The sequence below is a fragment of the Melopsittacus undulatus genome, chromosome 8, assembly GCF_012275295.1.
Source record: "Melopsittacus undulatus isolate bMelUnd1 chromosome 8, bMelUnd1.mat.Z, whole genome shotgun sequence".
Classification (NCBI taxonomy): domain Eukaryota; kingdom Metazoa; phylum Chordata; class Aves; order Psittaciformes; family Psittaculidae; genus Melopsittacus; species Melopsittacus undulatus.
This window is the reverse complement of record NC_047534.1, coordinates 20,694,517-20,716,536: the sequence shown is the minus strand read 5'-3', so window position 1 is coordinate 20,716,536 and position 22,020 is coordinate 20,694,517. Positions and strand designations below refer to the sequence as shown.

Below are 22,020 nucleotides of genomic sequence, written 5' to 3'. Positions count from 1 at the left end.
GCGATGAACAAGCACTTCATGGTGGGAGCCTGTGGTTAGGCAGGTCTTTGGCCCTCCCTACTGCCTCTGCCACCCATGCAGAAGCCAGCAGTGGTGCAAAGTGACTTACAGCAGGCTATGGCAGGAACAAGTACAGGGGCTGCCATTTCCAGTTCTTCTCAAATGAGTCCCCTCACTTTGCATAATCCTTGCTCAGGATGCATGCTCCCCCTTTTACAAAACAGGCTCAGAAACTGTAGGACTCTGATGACTTATTATATGGTAATTCCAGCAGCATCTCTAAGGATATACTAAATTAAATTGTTAACTATACCCTTAAAATACTTCTTCTTGCAAGACCACTTTTACCTCATACCATTTATTAATCTCAGCTGCACTGAATTATTAAACTGAAATCCTCAATTACTCAAATCACTACAAATACCAGTGTAGCTTTTAGACCCATGTTTCTACTTTTTACTGTAACACATTCTTCATTTTAATTACTGGCACCATATTTTCAAAGGCCTTATCTCTAAAGGATATTTGTCAACCTAAAAAAAAGGTTGACAAGTGAATAAATCATTAGGTGTGACAAGCATAGAATTCTTGAAGAAAAAGTGTGTGTGTATGTGTAAATAAAAAGCACATTATCAAGGCAAACTGAAGAGATGTCAAAGTGAAGTAACAGGAGGAAACATCAGCTGCTTCTCTTGCTGCAGTTGTGCATGGCTCAGACACTGTTCTGATGTTCATTACCAGAAGGAGACTGAGTAGACATTTTTTCTGTGAAGACAAAAGAAATCTTTTGTAAGAAAGGGTAGAATTTGTGGACTTTGAGAACAACAAAGGCTCCCCAGCTAAAATTCTTAAATGAAGAGATCAAGGTCACTTCTAGTCAAAACCACAAAAGATGCCCAAACAACAATCCCAGCCCAAAGTAAACCTCTGCTGGCTCCTAACAAGGAACTACTGCAATTCATTGCATTTTCTGATTCAAAAAGAAGATGCTTTGTCGTGAAAATCTCAACCCCAAGGTCTGTCGGTGGTCTAGCTTGTGATGACCCACCAAACTTCTCTGCACAGTCTGCAGGAATGATAACTAGCTCAGGAATAATAGAAGAGTGTCATCTGTGTGACCCAACTAATTTCTGAGCACCCTGCTGACCTGCCAGCTGGTCACAGATATGAGAATGGTCTCCTTAAGAAAGGGAAGTATTGGTTGTGACCAGGGATTGCCAGCTATGTTAGCTTTTCTCTAACAAGCAGAGATACTTTAAACAGATAGCGCACACTGATGGAGGGGCCAGTAAAGCACTGGTGTGTGCAAACCAGTGTGCTTACCTTGGTTGTCAGCCCATGTTCACACCTCTTGTGTTACATTTCCATTTTGGCTAGCCAGGTCAGCCGCCTGTGTCAAAGTCACTCCTCTGCCTTGTTGTGCAGGCATACCAGCATGGCAGCTGTAGCGCCTCATGGGTTTGTTATTCCCACCCATTATGGGAAAATTGGCTTGAGGATCTGCAACGTAATACCTGTCGGATGATGAACAAGAATAACTATCCCCAGGATTAAAGCTGGAGCACATGTGAGGAGACAGTAAATTGCCCCCAGTATCCTGAAGTCCAACACAGTAATGGGCTTTCTTCCTCAGGGAGCAGCAATGTATTGAGCCATCATCTTTTTAAATTCACCTCCACCTTATAGAGTAAGTTATTGTCTTTATGACTAGTTTCTCTCTTACTTGTGTGCTTTCAATTTCACTAGGAAAAATCCCAGGACCATCGATGGCTTCAGCAAATAAAGCAGAAAGCACAGGGAAGACCCTGGAGACCACACTGGATTTCTTTCCTTACAAGACAAATAATGTATATCACTATACCTCTCATTCCCCTTCTAACCTTTTTAATAAGAAGAGAGAAACGCAAGCCCAGCTGCACATAGCCAGCATCTGACAGGGTCAAAAACTTTTAACCTACAGCATATGCAGTTGTACTAAAGGCACCATGAAAAGTAGTTTTCTGGGACCTCTACCCCCAGAAGGATACTTTGGATATGATTTATATGAGGGTTCTGTTAGTCCTTAAAGCTAATCCAGTGCTGGCTGAAAATGCAAGAGTAACTACCCTGAGGCTGAACCACTACTGCAATCTGAAGAGCAGGAGTAGTATAGGATGTAGCTCCTGCAGGTATGAGAAGGGATTCTAAACCTTTGATTCTCAGGAGTTACTGGATTTCCTCAGCCATTGGTGCCCTTCATGGGTAGGGCTACAAGAGTCATTAGTTCACTTTGTTTATTTAGCATCAGGCAGAGAGACTGAACTTCAATAAATAGACATCACCATGTTTCCTCAGGGTGTTTCCCAGGGTAACTCGAGCCTACCAGTTAAAAGGGAAAAAAGATAAGTTCCTGAATTCCAGCTCTGGCTCACCTGGGGGAGCTGTTCAGCTCTGGGGCCCCCAATACAAGAGGAATGTAAGTCAGAGGAGGCCATGAAGGTGCTCTGAAGGCTGGAGCAGCTCTGCTATAGAAAAAGGCTGAAAAAGCTGGGTTTGTTCAGCCTGGGGAAGAGAAGGCTCTGGGGAGACCTTAGAGCAGCTTCCAGTGCCTAAGAGGTGACAAGAAATGTGGAGAGGGGCTTTTGACAAGGGCCTGTAGTGACAGGACAAGGGGAATGGCTTTAACCTAACAGAGGGGAGATTGAGATATTAGGAAATTCTTCCCTGTGAGGGTGCTGAGGCGCTGGCAGAGGGTGTCCAGAGAAGCTGTGGCTGCCCCATCCCTGGCAGTGTTCAAGGCTAGGTTGGATGGGCCTTTGAGCAACTTGGTCTAGTGGAAGGTGTCCCTGCCCATGGCAGGGGGTTGGAACTGGATGAGCTTTAAGGTCTCTTCCAACCCAAACCAGTATGGGATTCTGCAAAAAAACAAGGAGAAAAAAAATAGTCTGTGTCCCACATATATGGAGATTTCCCTCCCCCCATCTAATTAAAGGGTCACTACACTGAAAGACTGTTCTCCAATTAATGGCTTTCAATCTGCTGCTTCATGAGGATTAGCATCAGGGTCACGCTGAGGAACCAGCTACCAGAGCTGCTCTGAACTCTATCAAAAACACCGTATTTGCTGGGTTAGATGTTCCTTTTACACACCTGGTACTCTTGGTACATTCACTAAAGACATGCATTTTTATATTGTACCCTCTTGTCCAGTCTCTGCATTTCTGTATAGTTCTGATGAAAGCTTCTGCTTTCTTCTCAATTTGAAAGGATACAAGAAAAATCATAACACATCAGACATATGAACAAGAATAGTATCTGCAAAGACAAAAAGTACGTCTGGATTTCCAAGGACCATCAGTTGATGATTCAAGATAGAAAGAAATTCATAATGCTACTAAAGAAGGTGAATTTCATTTTTATTACTGAAAATGGCTCTTAATGTGTGCATAAGCATTAATTATTCTACCCATTTTTAATAGTCACTATTTTAATGTAAGAGCAGAGAGAATCATCTTCCAGACCTTGCTTCTGGGACAACAGAGCTCTCTGGGCCCTTAATGTAACATGGGTGCTCCATTCTCTTCTATTTCTAATTTATATCCCATTGCCTCCTAAAGCCCTATCTTTCATTCTGTGCTGCTGGTGTTTGAGCCCTACTGCAACCCTTAGAAGTGGCTCTGCTATTCAACGCAGTTGGCTTTTGAATGAAACATGAGGCTCTTTAGCACCTCAGGAGGCTGAGCATGCTTTAGCAGCCCAGCCGCAGCCCCAGCACAGGACTGCCCTTTAATTCCACTTAAATAAATTCAGTGTTGTTGGTTTTGCCCCTGCTCAGAAAGGAGCTTAGTGGGAAAGTCAAAACAGATCTCTGCCAAAAGGAAAAAATAATAAAGCAAGCCCATAAATTAAGTCAAGCAAGTGTATCCTAGAGACAAGAAAGAGCTCATGCAGATGAGGCACACCATGCCATGCATAGAAAGCAAATCCCCGCTGCTGGTCCTCCCTCATGCCATTCCAAGGAAGCAAATCTCTATGTGAAGTGTTTGTGAGCATGCTGGAAACAGAGGGGCCCTGGAAAAATAATTAAGAAATAAATTACGCTATTCAGTGGCATTTATTCCAAAGGAGACAAAGTGTCTTTTGTGAAACATTTCCACCAGAAGCCTTGAAGAGTTTGAACTGCATCCGCAGCTTCCAGTGGTATTAAACCTATAGTGAGATCCTATTGTTTGCCTTTCCTTTTACTACTGAAAATCCAAAACAGATTTAAAAATATCTGACTAATCAACTGGGTCTGAGCTGCACTATTCCCAGGATATGAATCCACTTCATTGTAATTTTAAAAGATCTATAAGCATTACTCTAGCAAGAAGGGTACCACAGAAAGTAAGAGGGGGTAAGGTGCTTAAACACAGTAAGATTATCCCTAGACTCTAACAATAAGCCCTTGCTCATTCATCATATGCTGTCATATCAATCTATAGTATTGTTTGCTAACTAAAATGTATTAGGTAAGAATTAGATTTTTTAAAGGAATTAAGCCCTTTCCAAAAATCTCTCCAGCTCAGGAGGGTTTGGAAGCTTAGCTAATGGAACTCCTTGCAAAACCCCCAGCTAAGCACCTTCACATTCACTTTCTTTGTTCTGAAACTCTGAGAAGTCCACATAGACACATCGCACTGCTTTATGCACTGTGGGAGATGCTGTGGGGTTGCAGGGCAAAAACTAAGCCTAGGGTGATTTATAGACATTACCAGGTCAGGAATAGCTTCAGCAAAGGCCCCAGGAAAAAGATAAAATCACTGGAAGAGTGTGATTCTTCTTTTCCTTTTTTCAGTGGGGAAGGTTTGTAGGTGAAGTGCAAGATACCTGTAAAGTCCCCCTTGCTACTAAAATCACTGTCTCAGCAGGATCCATTAGCAGAGGATGCACCGTCATCATTGTCTTGCCTTTCTCCTGGGAAGGAGAAATGAGAAGGAAAGGATGAGCTCTGTAAGCGAAAAAAGCAGAGAATAGGAAAGAGCTGAGAGACCAATTAAGCACTGCACACATGTAGGCTCCTTGCATGGCAGCTGACCTACAAAGGATATTCAATGTAGACAAAGGGCTTCACATTGAGCTGATAAAGTGACTGCATGCAAAAGCAATGCAGCATCAAGCCATGTTATGTGGAATACCCTCACATTCACTCTATTATAAAGAGATGATCAATGCCACATAAATCAAAGCAGATACATTGGCATAAACACGCAGATTCAGCTCCACTCTCTTGCATAGGCTTGGTAATAGAGTTTGCAACATGTTAAATGCAAAAGGAGAAGGCGGTTTCCAGAACATTTCTGTCATTGTGTTTGCAATTTTGCAGCTGGGTGAAGCTGGAAGAAGGCTCCCTCTGGAAAATCCAATTCACCCCACAGGAAGACAGAGCTTAAGTAGGCCACCATCACCTTGCAAGCACTGGTGGATGAGCCTGTCTTACTCTTTCTCCTCCTGCAAACATCCCTGCTTTTTCTTACTGGGAAGATGGCAGTGAGTGACAGCTGGGGAGGGATAAAAGAAGCAAATGGGGGCATGAAAGATTCACAGTTCTGTGTGTGGCTTGTTTGCAAGTGAGCACTGAAGCATGCCCCTAGACAGACGTATATGGCGAGTGAAAGGAGCTCTTTTAAGCATTATAATCTTGTAAAGTCTATCATTTGAGACATAATTTGAGTTCAGATGAATGATTCTTCAACCTATTACACTGGCAATAGCATACTTTTAAATCTCTCCCTCCTCCCCTTATTAAGAAATGCTTCCACTCCAGCTTTCTCCTCTTGAGGCAGGGATATTGGAAGGATGAGCCCTCCGAGGCTGTTTACTTCCACAGAGACCTTTAATAAAAATGCAATGACTGGAAACTGGGAAGATAGAGCTGTCTGAGGAACAGGAAATTTAAAGAGACAAATATGCAAAACTCCTCAAGATGCTGCCAAGGCAGCAATTTCAGAAGGCAAACAATGCTGAGTAACATAATTTCCCCCAGTAGCTGCAAGTCATTCAGCAACCTTGAATTAAGCTCACACCTCTGATGTCTCTGTGTGGCCTCACAAGAGAGGATTGAAATCCTTCATCAGCAGTACCAAACCCCCCCCAAACAGTGTAAATATGAGAAGGCTCCAATTAAAGTCAGGGAGCTGGCAGCTTCCCCAAGATGATTAATGGGTTCACACATAATTTTGTACCCTGCCTCAGCCATGCTGAGCTAATGTTTGAGAATTTCATAACCTAAGCAGCCCCTTTGCTTTCACAGACATAGCCTTGGTTGTCCAAAGATTTCTCCAAGAGACGGGCAAAACTGAAGCCTGGTTTCCTCTTTCTCTCCCCTCCTTCTGGGAAACGCCTTAAGACTGGGGAATTGAACAGGGATTACCAAATCACTGTAGTCAGTAACACTGAAATAAAGAACAACTGGACCTTTATAGTAAGAAGGAGATTAGACAAAGAAATGTGTTTTCATAAACAAGCAATACTAGTAATACAAGTGGGTGATAGGCTGATAATGAAGCACACTGCATTACTGCTAGGAAATATTCAGCAGCAAAGAAAAAAGGAGAAAGGAAGGCACACTTTGGATGCATTCTATGCATCAGCAGGAACCTCCCAGAGCACATGTCCTGGCTTCAGCAGCCTGTGTGAACCCATGTACCAGCCTGGGTCCTACACACATGTATATCTGCATGCATCAACATGACTAAGATGTGCAGGGGAAAGAAAATAGAAACTAGGAGCAAAGAAAGGTTCTAGTAAGCCCCAGTTAACAACTGAAAAGAGCTGGCCTGTACATTTCGTGCTAGAAATCTATATGTGCAATTTGTATCCTTGAAATGAAGGACTTGGGGGTGTTGGGTGACAAGAAGCTCACTCTGCAGAAAGTCCTGTCAGTGAGAGCTGGGTGAGGTGTGCAGGATCTTTCAGTCCTTCATCTCTCCTGGGGCAGCCACCAAGAGTTGATAAGGGTCACTCAGAGTGCTGGTGTGATGGCTACGCACCTAATAATCCACCAGGGACTTTGACAGTAAAAACTAAAAAGTTTGCAAAACAGATCTTATGTTGTCCATCTTTTAGCTCTCTCCAAAAATGCGATCTACAGGTAAAACAAGCCAGGTGCCTGCACAATGATGCTTCAAAGCAGTTTCTGTCAGCTCAGCACTCATGCCAAGAAAGCCTCTTAAGACCTCTACAAACAGCATCAGGTGGGATACTGAGGCTTCCAGCTATCCCGCCCTCTCAGTTTCCACAACCCATCCTGTCCATTCTGTCTGGGGATGCAGGAACACTGGGCATGGAAACCAGACTTTGCCATTTTGCTCAGCCTTTCAGCAGAAGATTCACAAGCGTGGTAGCCAAGTTCTACCACAACACTACAAACATTTCCACTTTGCAGCAGAAGGGGACTGAGTGGCAGGAGCTCAACTGACCTCCTAAGGTCACAGACTGTGTCAGTGGCACAGCTCAGGCTCTGCTTACCTGGCAAGCAGTTCACCCCTTCTTGGTAAGCCACAGAGCTCAGAAAAGCTCAAGACCCAAGACATGTCTTAGTCCACCTGGGTGAACACGAGGGACTAAAACACACTACATTCTGGGTAAGGGACAGTTATATGGGACACAGGAAACATTGTGTGCATGTATGTACCTTCAGACCAGTATCTCTGTGCAGCATGCTTCTGTTGAAAAAAACTGCTGTTGCATTCAGCACCACTGCATATCTATTAAATGTGTGCTAGTTAAATGGGTGCTAGTTGCTTCTCCATTCGCCATAGTCACTCTTGCTCCATAAGTAGGGTGATTGTTATTATTGGCCATATATTTTAATTGGGGTGGAAGTGCTGCAAACAGGGCACTTGAGTGTTTCACACAATGACTGCAGGCATGACTGCATCAATGAGTACCAAGACAGCATGTGAGTCTGAAGGAGAATCACAGGCAGTCATGAGGGAAAGTTTGAGGCCTGTCCCAAGCTGTTGTGACCTGATTCCCAAGCTCTGCCAGGGAATCTCAGGAAGTCAGCTGCACTTTGTGGCACATACTGGTTTATCTTCCACATTGTCTGTTTTGCAGCCCATCCATCATCTGAGAAGAAAGATGGGGAGGGGAGCAGGGAGTACAAAACCAAACACTCAGCCCACATTTTATATGTTGTACAAGGGAGTGAGCACAGGGGATACAAAGACTGCAGGGAGCTTTCCTGGTGTACAGGGGTGAGGAGCAAAAGGGAGAAGGGAATAGTGCAGTGCTGGTGGGAGGAACAGCTAGAGAGGAAGGAATCCAGCTTGGTCACCAGGTTGCTCCAAGCCCCATCCAACCTGGCCTTGAACACTGCCAGGGATGGGGCAGCCACAGCTTCTCTGGGCACCCTGTGCCAGCACCGCAGCACCCTCACAAGGAAGAGCTTCTGCCTAAGAGCTCATCTCAATCTTCCCTCTGTCAATTTCAATGTATGAATGAAGACTTTGTTTTACAAGCTCAATTCTGGGAAAAGCATCTCAAGGCAGCTGGGGTGAAAATTCTACCCCATTTGTTTAGTGTCAAGTTCTATTTCAATCAGCTTGTGTTCAATTCTAATTGACCTCAAAGCAGAAGTAACAAGCACAGTACCAAAATCTCCCATGCCAGCATGCACATCTGAACCTCACATGACAGTTTCACATCAGAGACTGCACCTCATAAATCTACACAAGTGCTTTGTGCTAAATCTCATCCAGGACTAATCATTTCTGTCAGACATGCTGCCCTTTTTTAGATAGATGTGTGCACAGTGGCAAAGGAAAAGCTTGAGCAATTTCTTTCAGTGGTATTGCTTTTTATCTGGCAGTCCAAGGAAAGATCCCCTCTGGTCTCTCTCCCACCCATTCAGAAAAAAACCTGACTGGAGATATTAGGGTTAACAGGAGTCTGTCCACGTGTTTGTTCAGTTTTTCAGCACTGCTGAACACAGTTTCCTAGTTTTTGCTTAACACCACGATGTTTAGCACATTATGACTAGAGACTAAAACATAGCAAAAAAGAGGTGAAATATTCAAACAAGAGAATATATCACTTATCGTGCAGAGAAATCAAGCAGCACTGATCACCCAGTCGCAAATAGAGAAGCCTGAGTTTCAGTAGTTCCCTGTTTCTATTAAATAATCTGAGACATTTTTCAGTATGATCCTGTTGGAGGCAGCAGAAACACGGATGTCTGGAAGCAGGCGAGAAGCTGTTCAAGCAGCATGTTCACACTTCAAGGGGCTCTCAAAGACATCCCACACCTCATGCACAAGTGGGAAAGTGGTGGGGGTGATAACACATGTGCCACTCACCAAGCTGTCACTGGGAGAGGTATCTTCAGGGACAGGCCAATAATAAAATTCCACTCTCTTCCACTCCTGGAATTGTTACTATTATCTGCCTCCTTGTTTGCCAGAAGGTTCTCGCTTAGCAAAATTCAGATTCTGTCACCTTCCCTGATCACAAAATAGAATCATACAATCCCAGGTTGGAAGCAACCTCAAGGATCATCTGGTCCAATCACGTCTAGGCAAAGCATGACCTAGGCATGATTTACCACAGAAGCCAGCTAAATTTCTTCTGTATGCCTTCTTGCTTTAGTATCCAGTCAGTATCAGGGAAAAAAGCCCAAACCCCACAAATAGCTAAGATTGCTTGTCACTCAGTAGATGAAATGCAATCTTCACTTCATGTGTCACTTACACACCTTTGTAAATATGGATAATGCAGACATGAGCACACTCCCTGGAAACAATCTCTTTACATAAAAGTACAGAAATGCTGGTTTTTTTTTCACCTGAGAGCCTGCTGCAAGTATGTTTGAATAGGGCAGCTGGTTCAACAGCAGTGCTGAAGGGCCCTTACAGAGACCAGGGCTCTACTGCTTTAAAGCACAGTACACAGCAATCCCTGTATCAGAGACCTGACTCCTAGCAAACAGCCTAGAGAAGAAACCTGAAAGGGGAATAAACAAAAGGGACGTTTCCATTTCACAGCATTTGTGGCTGAAGGCAGAATTGCCTCTTGGCTAAAGTGGTTTCTAATTTCAGCTGTCTGTCTCACACTCTGAGGCTTTGCTGCCAGCAGAGCAGGGGTGGCTGAGAGGGATGTATATAGGCTCTTTGGCTGCTGTGACTTTTTTTTTGGCTTGTGCAGTTTCCTTTTATCTGTGTTGAAAAAGAAGATTCTGGAGTAGAAATATGCCCCATTCCACTGCTGTTTCAGCATGAAGTTCTGGCAGGAGGAGGGTTAAGGCAGCAGCATTTCAACCTCTGCAGCTAAAACAGACTGCAATTGTTAACTGGAGTCCAGAGAGAATCACAGAACGGTTTGGATTGGAAGAGACCCTAAAGCTCATGCAGTTCCAACCCACTGCCACGAGCAGGGACACCTTCCACTAGACCAGGTTGCTCCAAGCCCTGTCCAACCTGGCCTTGGAATTGCTCGCAGTTTCTTTTGGAAAAGAGAAGAGATCCTCTACAAAAGACAGATGGATGACTTAGGTCTACCTCATTATAAGCTACTGCAGCACAAATGTGACAGGTAGCAGCACTCATCTGAGAACACACAGAATCTTACCATCTCCTCACAGAGACAACATTAGAGGACCTCCACAGCTGGACAGCAAGCTTTTGGGATAACACTATGATGTGCATGCAGACACCATGAAATTAATTGACTGGACAGTGAGAAAAGATGGAAGGGGAAAGGGCAAGGTCCCCACATGATTCATTTAATGATTTCAGCAATCATGCTGGCAGTCCCCCAGTAATGCACCTCTGACTTGGCCAGGAGGAACTTTTTCTGTGGTGCTGAGCATCTACCCTTTGCCTCACACTTTGTCTGCTAGAACTGCTTTCTTCTTATCTACATTCACACTTCACTGTCAACCAGAAGGATGTCACAGACTCCTTCCACACAAATCACAGGAAGAAGTCACAGCTACAGGCTCTCTCCCAGAGGGAACCTTTATCTCTCATTTTAAGTTGACATCATTTTACACAACCAGCCTGTTTTTCCTTGTCCAAAGGTTTACAGAGATCTATAATGACTCATTTCTTTAGGGTCTGGTTAACACCTTGCATTGTTTGCATTATGGAATCATAGAATCATGGAATCATAGAATAGTTAGAGTTGGACACTGCCAGGGATGGAGCATTCACTACCTCCCTGGGCAACCCATTGCAGTGCCTCACTACCCTAACAGTAAAGAACTTCCTCCTTATATCCAATCTAAATTTCCCCTGTTTAAGTTTTAACCCATTACCCTTTGTCCTATCACTACAGTCCCTAATGAGTAGTCCCTCATCATCCCTATAGACCTTCTTCAGATACTGGAAGGCTGCTATGAGGTCTCCACGCAGCCTTCTCTTCTCCAGGCTGAACAGCCCCAACTTTCTCAGCCTGTCTTCATATGGGAGGTGCTCCAGTCCCCTGATCATCCTCGTGGCCTCCTCTGGACTTGTTCTAACAGTACCATGTCCTTTTTATGTTGAGGACACCAGAATTGCACACAATACTCCAAGTGAGATCTCACAAGAGCAGAGTAGAGGGGCAGGATCACCTCCTTTGACCTGCTGGTCACACTCCTCTTGATGCAGCCCAGGATACAGTTGGCTTTCTGGGCTGTGAGCACACACTGAAGCCGGCTCATGTTCATTTTCTCCTTGACCAACACCCACAAGTCCTTCTCCACAGGGCTGCTCTGAATCTCTTCTCTGCCCAGCCTGTAGGTGTGCAGACTGATTGCTTACTTGCATTTGGGTCTGTAGGTTTGTTCTTTCCTTCATGTGCTGCTGAAGAGGAGGAGAAGCCCATGAAGAAGGACAAAGAAGAAGACACAGTTGTTAAGATCTCAGTTGGACAGGTTTCCCTATACACCATTCAAGAGCAGCAGCTGTTCTCTAGCAAAACTGTCACTGCTGCTGTCACATTAAACACTTCCTTTGAGAGAAGTTTTAGGTAGAAAAGCAAAGCATAGAGATGAACACCTTTGTGAATACCATGACTTCTGATATTCAGTCATGTCTTGACCAAAGGGCTGGTGATTCAGTAAACATGCAAGCAGCAAGCATGCTCAGTGATGCTGTCTAAACCAAGGACACCACTTCGCCTTTGCATCCTGCTTTGCCAAGCATGTGAGGTCAATTGGCTGATTCTTCTCTTGGATTGACGAGGAAAAGAAACTCCTCGAAATTTGATTTATAATTAAAAACATTTTATAAATTCATGAAAGAGCAAATGGTTTCACTCTTCTGAGACTAAGTAGTTATATAGGATCACATTTAAGTTTTTAAAGAAAGGAGGATACCTTCAAAGACGTGACAGCTCCAAAAGAGAAACACAAAGAACAAATTATGTATGGAGACTAATGAGTTTACAGGAGACATTTCAGCCTCATGAAGCCTTTGCAATTCTTTAATGAGATTTCTGGTCTCCTCCCAGTGCAGTCAGCATTGAGAACACATCCAAATAGTGCTCCATTACAGCAAGCAGCATAAATAGGAGGCGAATGGAAATAACATCAATGAGAGACAAAATCATTTTGCTCAGAAAAAAGACAAAAAGGCTAGTAAAAATTATATTCAAACTACTTACAAGCAAAAACCCTCAGACATATACAGAAAGCAATTTATATTCTATTTTTGCTGCTCTTAATGCAACTTGAATATGCTGGATGTATACCTTCCAAAACAGGGCTCAGAGTGGGAAGTGTGCTCTATAGTTTGGTTAATACGCAGAGAAAAAGCAGCTAGCTGGATGCTTGTTTTCCTTAACCTGTTAAATCAGCTCCGAGTTCCATAATTTCAGTACACTTCCAGCACTGCTCTCAATGTCATGACAAGAAATTCTTAAGAGCCAGGACCTAAGAACTCACACCCTAGTGTGCAGCAAAAGGACATGGACATGTCACTGCCTGAGAGCTGCACTCTCCTGAGGCAAGCTACAAAAACCAGCTCCAGCTTCACTGGGCTCATAAGCATTACAAACCCCTAAACTGTGACTGGACCAGGAGAAATTCATAGTATCACAGAATGGTTTGTGTTGGAATGGACCTTAAATCTCATCCAGTTCTGGCCCCCTGCCATGTGCAGGGACACCTTCCACTAGACCAGGTTGCTCCAAGCCCTGTCCAACCTGGCCTTGAACACTGCCAGGAATGGAGCATCCATATTATTATGTATTTATTATTGGGAATAAATTGCCTGTTAACTGGAAGTGATTAATTTCCCCAGGGAACACAGGACAAGGCTTATGAAAAACCTCTGACCACCACAGGACTGGGAATCTTGATTTTCCTGCTGCACTGCAGAGCATCATTACATGGCAAAGTGTACAAATACTAACAGTAGGGATGTGATGTGCACACAGGTCTGCTCTCTACCCAGAAAGAAGGTTTATGTGGGCAATGATAAAAGTTTGTTGAAGACACATTACAGGGGAATGTGAAAGTAAGCTGCAATAAACTCCCTGGACTTGTGTTGCTGGGGTTCATTGATCAAGGGGACCGGAGGGGACAAAAGTAATTACCAGCCTACATTTCTGGTTTTAATACAGCTGCTGCTGCTACTGCTGCAGCTTATTATTATTATTATTTCTGATTATGGGTGCTAGAGCTTTTTGCACAGCGGTTTGTTACCACCTTTCCAAAGTACTTACAAAATATCACTAAATATATGACCTCTTTAATCTTTCCTACTTGTGTTCTGTGAACCACTACACGCATTGTAATGCAAAATGTACAAAATACCGTATCCATGCTACCTGTATTATTTCCATATTGACAGTGTCTTACAGGAAACATGATTTCAAAGCCAGTGAAAGCCATCACTCCTCAGTGTGCAGGAGCATTTTTAGCCATTTGCACTGGAGCTGCAGCAGGACAAGGACAGCCACCACATTAAATGATGTGAATCATCTTGTGCCACTCGCAATAGCAGAATGTTCCTGTAAGGGCAGCATCCTTTAAACCAAGCCAATGTCCAGCACAAGCATGAAAGCCTTTAGTCTATTTTAGAGATGCACACAAAACTCCAGAAGTAGAGGAGAGAGTGGAACAGTCACAACCATTTGCACTAGAGGCATATTAAGGAGCTGCCTGACAGAAATGACCTGCAAGAAGAGGCTGACAAGCAGTCATTTCTTTGCTTCATGAAAGAAGACCGTATTCTGTGGCATTCAAGCTTGATTTTTTGCAAGAACAAGAATGTGCTGTTCCAAATGTTGCACTCAGCGTCTTGGAATAATGCCTCTGATCAAGGGTGCCAGAGTTGGCAGAAAAATGAATTATTAACACAAAGACAGTGTCTTTGTCCACTTCTACAGTTTGAGGAAAAGATACTGGCACTCAACCAACTGACTGACTGATACTGTTGTTTCTGCAATATTCAGAACAGATTTCCAGTACACAAACATGACCAAACTATGCTTCTGAATCGAATGTCAGCCTGCTTGATTCCTCAAAATGGGGGAAGTCACAGTGTATAAGAGGATGCTATGCCTGCAGTGAGTTAGAAGTCACTTTATGGTAGACCAAGGCACAGTGCAGCAAGGTCTTGCTCAAACCAGCAACAGAACCATGACTTGTGATAATTATTCTTATAGGTGGTTCATTTTTATCTCAAAATTGTTCAGGAATAAATGTGATATTTTTTTAAGTACATTGCCTGGAAATGAATTGTTTGCTAAATCACAAACATTTGGTCTTTGTCCCAGGAACTACCACCTGACTTCCTCAGATTAAAAAAGTACTTAGGCTGCCCTTGGCTCATGCTCAGGTGCCTCCTTTTATAAAACTGAACACCCATAAATTGTATTATAGCAATTATAAATATACCCATTAACAAAAGAAGAGCTGTGAAGTTTCACGATATGATATGATCTGAAAACTAGACAGATGGGGAACTACAGTAGGAGGGACAAGGAAGATAAAAAAATCCATAAAATTAGGACAGTGAGGTGAATCTCTCTAGCACTCCTAGCCATCCCTCCACAGCAACACACCACAAACTGATAGAGAAAACCAAGTTGTGATTAATCATCCATTTATGTGCAAGGTCTCTCTCTCATTAGACTGCTGGAAATCCAGTGGTTTCATTGCTGCCAGGTAGATACCTGTCTTCTTCACCCAACACCTCCCCAGCCAAACGGTTTCCTCTCCCCGCAAGCTCACAGGGTGTATGTATACACCAAGTATGGTCAAGTCATGGAATCACAGAACAGTTTCAGTTGGAAGGGATCTTAAAGCTCATCCAGTTCCAACCCCCTGCCATGGACAGGGACACCTTCCACTAGACCAGGTTGCCCCAAGCCCCATCCAATCTGGCTGCAAATGCTGCCAGGGATGGGGCAGCCACAGCTCCTCTGGGCATCCTGTGCCAGGGCCTCAGCACCCTCACAGGGAAAAACTTCTTCCTGGTATCTCATCTCAATCTCCCCTCTGTCTGTTTAAAGCCATTCCCCCTTGTCCTGGCACTACAGGCCCTTGTCAAAAGTTTCCCCCTAGATTTCTTGTCAGCCCCTTTAGGCACTGGAAGCTGCTCTAAGCTCTCCCTGGAGCCTTCTCTTCTCCAGGCTGAACAAACCCAGCTCTTTCAGCCAAATCACACTCTTTAGCACAAATGTGGAGTTACTCCTCCTTTATACATGGAAAACTGAGATCTTCAGGGGCACAGGACAAGTTCACTCACTCTTCACTCATCCTGGGATAAAATACAGAACTCAAGATGCAAAGGTTCCCCCTGAACTGCACAATCACTCTTTTCTTCTATCACAGGTAAATGCATTCTGTCCAGAGTAGCCTCCATCTTGAGCTAGTCGCATTTTTGCCTTTGCTTTTTGTCAGGAACAAAGTTGCGCTGTTCCAAGTTCTGTAAGCTGCTTCAGAGCCTGCATTTTTGCACTGCTAAAATATTTCTTCTAATTTCTAGCTTAACTGTATTCATCACCATTCTATGCCCTGTTGTTCTTGTGTTGAGACTGTCTGTTAGCTTAAATTATTCTTGCCAACACACAGGGCAAACCCCTGTTGGTTTTACAGACTGCAGTCATGCTGCCTCTTTGCCATCACTTTAGTATGCAACACAAATCTTCTCCCTTTGTATGAATTTTTCTTTAAAGCAAAACATTGCTGAACATATTTCTAAGTTCATCTTTCTTGAACATGACTGGCCAGACCTGCATTCTTGATTACAAATACACAACAGTTTTGACACCCCTCTCTATTGACTGTACAGATGGGATTGCATTTGCCTTTTCCCCAGCTGCATTGCATTGGCATCTCATGCTGCATGGTTTCAAAAAGCTATTGCACAAGGTTAGCCCAATCCTTCATTCCAATAAAATAACTGAATTTGTAGACAAAGCAAATGCAGCAAGTCTTATCTGGACCAAGTCACTAGCATCTCTCTCTGCCTCGCTCCTTTAAGTTATGAGCTGAGTTTACAGCAAAGTGGATTACATTTAATCCTTAGGTGAATAACCTTGTACTTGGTACCGTTCCATTTTATAACATTTTTACTGCTTAATCTTCAAAGTCATCCAATTCTTCTTGCACTATATCTGATCTTCCTCCTATTGATGTGTGTCACAACTTTTTGTCAGTAACAGAAAGCTATTTCATTAACTCTCTCTACTTTCTGAGCCAGTCACTAATAAATACATTAAGCAAGATTGCTCACAAGACTGCTCTTGATAAAGTCTCAGTAACCTCCCTTCAACCTTTCCTCTATCACATTCTGCCATCTCCCTGTTATCCAAGTACTTTCTAATCCCTGTCCTCTCCAGTTTATCTAACTCCCTGTGAATCATAGCATCAAAAATTTGTTTCTTGCATTTTTTTGCCAAAGAGATCAATTATTTCATTATTGAAAGCTATTGTATACATTTGGCACAATCTCTGTAAACCCATGTTCATCTTTTTCCTACTTTGCATTTATTTATCCTCATTTTCTGCTTCCCAAATTGATCTATAGTCCTGCATAATTACTGAGGTTAGATTAGCACGTATGCCTGTCCAAGATTTCATCTTCTTCAGTCAAGTGGTGCAAATTCAGTTTCACAGATTAATTTAAAATAAATAAATAAATAAAAATAAAGAAGTTCTTTATTTCCACACTAGGACTTAATGTACAAATTGTAGTAGAATTCTGGGAAAGATATAACCAATCCCTCAGGCATGTCCACTAAACTCTCAATTTTGCATTCACCTTGAGTACGGTTTGCCCCTCCTTCCTACCTCAGAGCCACTAGTCACTTTCCTTTTGTTCACCCCATGTACTGAACAAGGCTAAGAAGGTATCAGCTTGATCAGGTCCAACTGAATCATCTTTCCTGAATAGAAAGGTAAAGCATTTTCTTAGTTTTGGAGCTTCACCTACATCGCATTTAGTTGTAACCCATCCTTATTGTAGAGAACATCTCCCCACACCCATTCACTGTTTCCTCACTTTGTCATTATTTGATTGCAAGATCTCTTTTCTATTTGCCTTGCTTCCTTTTGCTCTGAGTCTAGCTCAAGCTGGTTTTTGACAGTTTTTACTTTCTCTCTAGGGAGCCATGCGGTATTTCCCTCTTGGTTTTAAACTTTCATGCTTATTTAAGCTACTCCATTAATTTAGACCCGGGGCCTAAAAATTCTATTTCTGCTCTTTAGAACTTTTTAATGTCAAAAGTGGGAATCACCCTCTCGCCTAAGAGAAATGTTAAGGCTGAGATTCTCCAACAGTCATGCTCACCGCAGTTTAAATATCTATCCTTAGTTAAGACTTTTCCAACTTAATTGCCACAAAGATTGACAAGAACAGACAAAACTCTCAGAAAAAAATGCCAAAAGTGTTTCTGCACTCCTCATTAAGTATTACTTTCTGACACTGAACAGTGGATTTTCTCCATCATTAACTCTTCAACTCTCTCTCAGTGGCCAAGGATGAGCTCTGTGATTATCTGTTAGATAAGGAGTACATTGGCTCACTTTCAAGACAGGGATGCCACCCAGGGATCCCACATAATGAAAAACAATAATAGAAGATGACAACGCCCAGGAATATTTTTTACTACTGCATATACATTGGAAGAGATAGGGATAGACAGCTCAGAATTCCCATGCTGCTGCTCCTCTTTTGGGACTGTCAATCAAACCATCCCAAGTGTCAAGTCCCCAAGTCTCTTACAGTGCAGTCTTCTTACTCTGGTTTGGCTCATCTAAACACAGCCAGAGTGGGAATTAAAACAAGAGACTTGTAAAGTGATTACAGGAGGCCTATGATCCAACACCAAATCTCAGTTCTTGTTTTTCATCCCATGTACAATCCAATTCTGATTGCAACTGGACAAGCATGCTACAACCCACTACCTTGGTGGCCTGGGGACAGAGTGAATGAACTACCACCAGCGTTCTTCTAAACAGATCTCACAGCCTGGTGCACCAGGTCACAGAGGTAGTTTTAAGGCCTGAACACTGTTAACAGTTCTGACTATAAGGCAACACATGGTTCCTGGCAGAAGCAGCACTGATGCTCACACTGTTGTCACTGTGCTGAAGAAATTGTCCTTCATTCACATAGCATTGGTCTTGTCTTAAGAGAGAATGTCATTTCCCATCTTTAATCTCCAGAAGAGTTTCCAAGTGGCACTTGAATGCCATGTCTGTAAGTGCTGACACCAAAGAACACATTAAGAGGCAAAGGGGTAAATACTGGCTTGTATATTGTATTCTTTTCTGTTTTCATTGCAGAGTAGCACTGCAAGGAAAAGGAGTTCAGGCCCACAAGTAAATCATCACCAAAGAGCACCTCCATCACACTCTTCTTCACAGGAAGCTCCCAAGGTTCAGTGTGCATGGCTGCTATGTGACTGTCTGAAAGGTGAAAAATTCACCTTTTCACAACAAACTGCTTCCCATTCTAACTTCATATATATATACATAATTGTGCTGCTTTCCTCTGTTCCTAAATCTAATTTGGAGTCAACTCCTGGACATTTAAAATAAATAAATAAATAGATAAATAAATAAATAACTATTCATTAAAAGAATCACCAAGGCTTATATGATCTTAGTCTGAAGTGATTATCTGAAATATGGGATAAGAAGGACACTAGACCTCCAGTGCAGGAAGTATCTAGCATTTTTCAGGAATGGTTCAAAAATGAGCCAGGGTTGAAAACTACAGCAGCTTGTATGATCAAGCTCCACAGCTCTGACGTTTTACACAGAACTATTATAAGGGGGAAGGCATAGAGGGGGGTTCATACTGAGAGGACTGAACTAAATCTATTCTTTTCACTTCTACTAAACCAAAGAGAAAAGTCCTCCAAAATCACAAGTCTCAGATTCAGCTATGAATTAAGTTGCATGGAAGTCTTTACATAAGGAATTGATTTGGTTGAATATGTTAAGACCACATAAACATGTAGCCATGGCAGCTGCCCCCCCCCCCAACTTCTTCCAACATAGACAAGAAGCAGCAGATATTAACCATTATAAGTTTCCACATAAAAAAAGCAATAAAGGGTAACAGTACTCCTAAGACCTTACCCATGAGGGAGTATTTCAAAACTATTTAAAAATTAACTAAATCTGTACCTGAGGCTCAACCACTATTTTGCTTTCACTCTCTATCTGTACACTCCCCTTTCACATTAAGGATTCCTCTTTGCAGTTTAGCATCTGAACTGATTATGCCTAAACCACACGACAACCTTCTCAGTGTGGAATAAGAGAGTTGAACACGGCAGGGGCAGAATAGCTGTTTCAAAACCATGATTCTCAACTAGCTGTCTGAACCAATAAACCTGAGGAGAAACCTTTCTCCTGCATCAAAAACATAAGCATCAATGTACCTGCTGGGTGCTCCCTAGAAATTGCTGTCATGTACATTCATATAAACACAGGGGTCAAATTATCTCTTTCAAGGTGATGCAGGGATTTCATTACTTCAAAAATGATAAAATCCAGTGGAAGTGAATCCTTATTAAATAGAATGGTCAAGTGAAACACATTGTTTTGTTCGTGATGAAATTGTGACTGTATTATTGAAAAGCCTACGGGTCTCAACTCAGCATTCCCTAACTTCTTTGGTTTTCCAGCCTTTCCCTCTTCCAGCCTTTGAAAATGAAGTCCACCAGTGTGAGACCTGAATGCTTGATTTAGTGACTCAGTGATCATGACATAGATGTGAACTTCATACTTTTGGTGTGAAGTCACAGATATTTTCGGGCCAGCTGGATCTGCTACGGTAAAATCTCATCAATGACTCCTGCTTGCAGACTTGCCTATGGAGACATTGGGAAAGAACAGAAGACACTGAAAAGTGCTTAGAAATTTGGGAACTGGGACTTCCACATTCCAGTTCTTCCTGTAGCTTACCTCATCAATGATCCTCAGCTGATCACATAGTTCTTCAGTGCCCCCTTTTTCTCAGAGTATTAGGAGATGTGAGCACCCTATCAGTGATACACAAAATAGCCCCGGTGGGTTTCCAGAATCATCAGGAGCACTCAGGTCTTCAAAAGCCTTGGAAAGAATAAAGAAACACTATGAATGCACAGTATGCAAAAACTTGCATGTTTTTTTTTGATGGTGTGACAGACCCAGTGGAGCTTGGGTCAAATTGGAGAGCTGCAGAGACATCTACAAGAAATGTGGAGAGGGGTTTTTGACAAGAGCCTGTAGTGACAAGACAAGGGGGAATGGCTTTAAATTGACAGAGAGGAGATTGAGATGAGATCTTAGGCAGAAGTTCTTCCCTGTGAGGGTGCTGAGGCGCTGGCACAGGGTGCCCAGAGAAGCTGTGGCTGCCCCATCCCTGGCAGTGTTTGCAGCCAGGCTGGACAGGGCTTGGAGCAATCTGGTCTAGTGTAAGTTGTCCCTGCCCATGGCAGGGTTTGGGACCTAGATGAGCTCTAAGATGCCTTCTAACCCAAACCATTCTATGATCCTATGATCTGAATGTCTTTCCTCAACACTCTTCACTCTGTACCTGGATCTGCACAAGCCCTCCGGTGCCCCTGCACTTCTCCTCTTATGTACCCTCCCCACACACTTCACTATTCACATCAGCACCTGGAAGTTCTGTCCTGTTGGAACTCTAAGCCTCTGCCACAAAATTATTTCTCTCTCCCAGTTCACTGAGCAGAGATTCTGCATCACTGAACTACAGAGTTTATCCACTGACAACAGGATTATCATGGCAATGCCAACCTTTTGCAGCTAAATTGCGCTTATGTGAGGGGAAGCACCCAAAGCTCTCCACAAAAAAAAGAAAATGGATGGTTCCTCTGATAAATACTGAGAGCTCCTTCCCTTCAAGCTCAAAAAAACCCCCCCAGCCTCAAAGCAGGTATCTGATGCAGTAAGTGGTCCATTAAACTGAGCCAGCCGCTAAATGACAGCAGAACGCCTACAGCATGAACAGATGGGCCTGTTGTGTATGCAACACATTGATTAAGGTCCACGCTGTCACAAGAAACAGTCAATCAATCCTGAAGGGCTGGATGCTAATTTCTAGCCAGGAGGAAATTCCCCACTATGCTGGGAATTATGCAAGGCTGAATCTACAGGCACGATTTTCCCTTGCTCCCTTGGCAGAGCAATGGGCATACAGATAATGCTTCTGAGTGTCCATTTACTGATTTGAATTAGAAAAAAAAAATCCAAAATGCTCATAACATCTACATGAATGCAAAATTAATTCATTGTGATTGGTGCTCTTACAATGAACAGCAACTGCATTCATAATGGCAGGACTTTTCAGAATGAACATGTTGCTGGATGCCTTGTCCATGAAAGTAATGAGGAAATGGGTGCATCACATAAATTTCAGGGGAATTCAAGCACTGACAGGCTGTTGCTTCAAAGGGTCAAGAGAAATAAAAGCGCATGTGACTTTTAGCACCTCAGTTGCAAAATTATTTTTGCTCTGTACTGTAAAGGATCCTTTTTCATCTCTGAATCTGAGTCCTCTACACCACTTTCCAGTGCAGAAGTATTCCCTATAGGATACTTGCTACTGC

General features: G+C 43.0%; 1 long non-coding RNA gene across 1 annotated transcript; it reads right to left on the bottom strand.

Annotated features, from left to right (window-relative positions):
* Positions 1-403: 403 nt before the first annotated feature.
* Positions 404-20,483, bottom strand: LOC115946778 (uncharacterized). Its single transcript, XR_004080806.2, has 3 exons — positions 20,375-20,483; positions 1,324-1,514; positions 404-765 (listed from the first exon to the last, which is right to left on the bottom strand). It is a non-coding gene; the product is annotated as an uncharacterized lncRNA (long non-coding RNA).
* Positions 20,484-22,020: the final 1,537 nt, after the last annotated feature.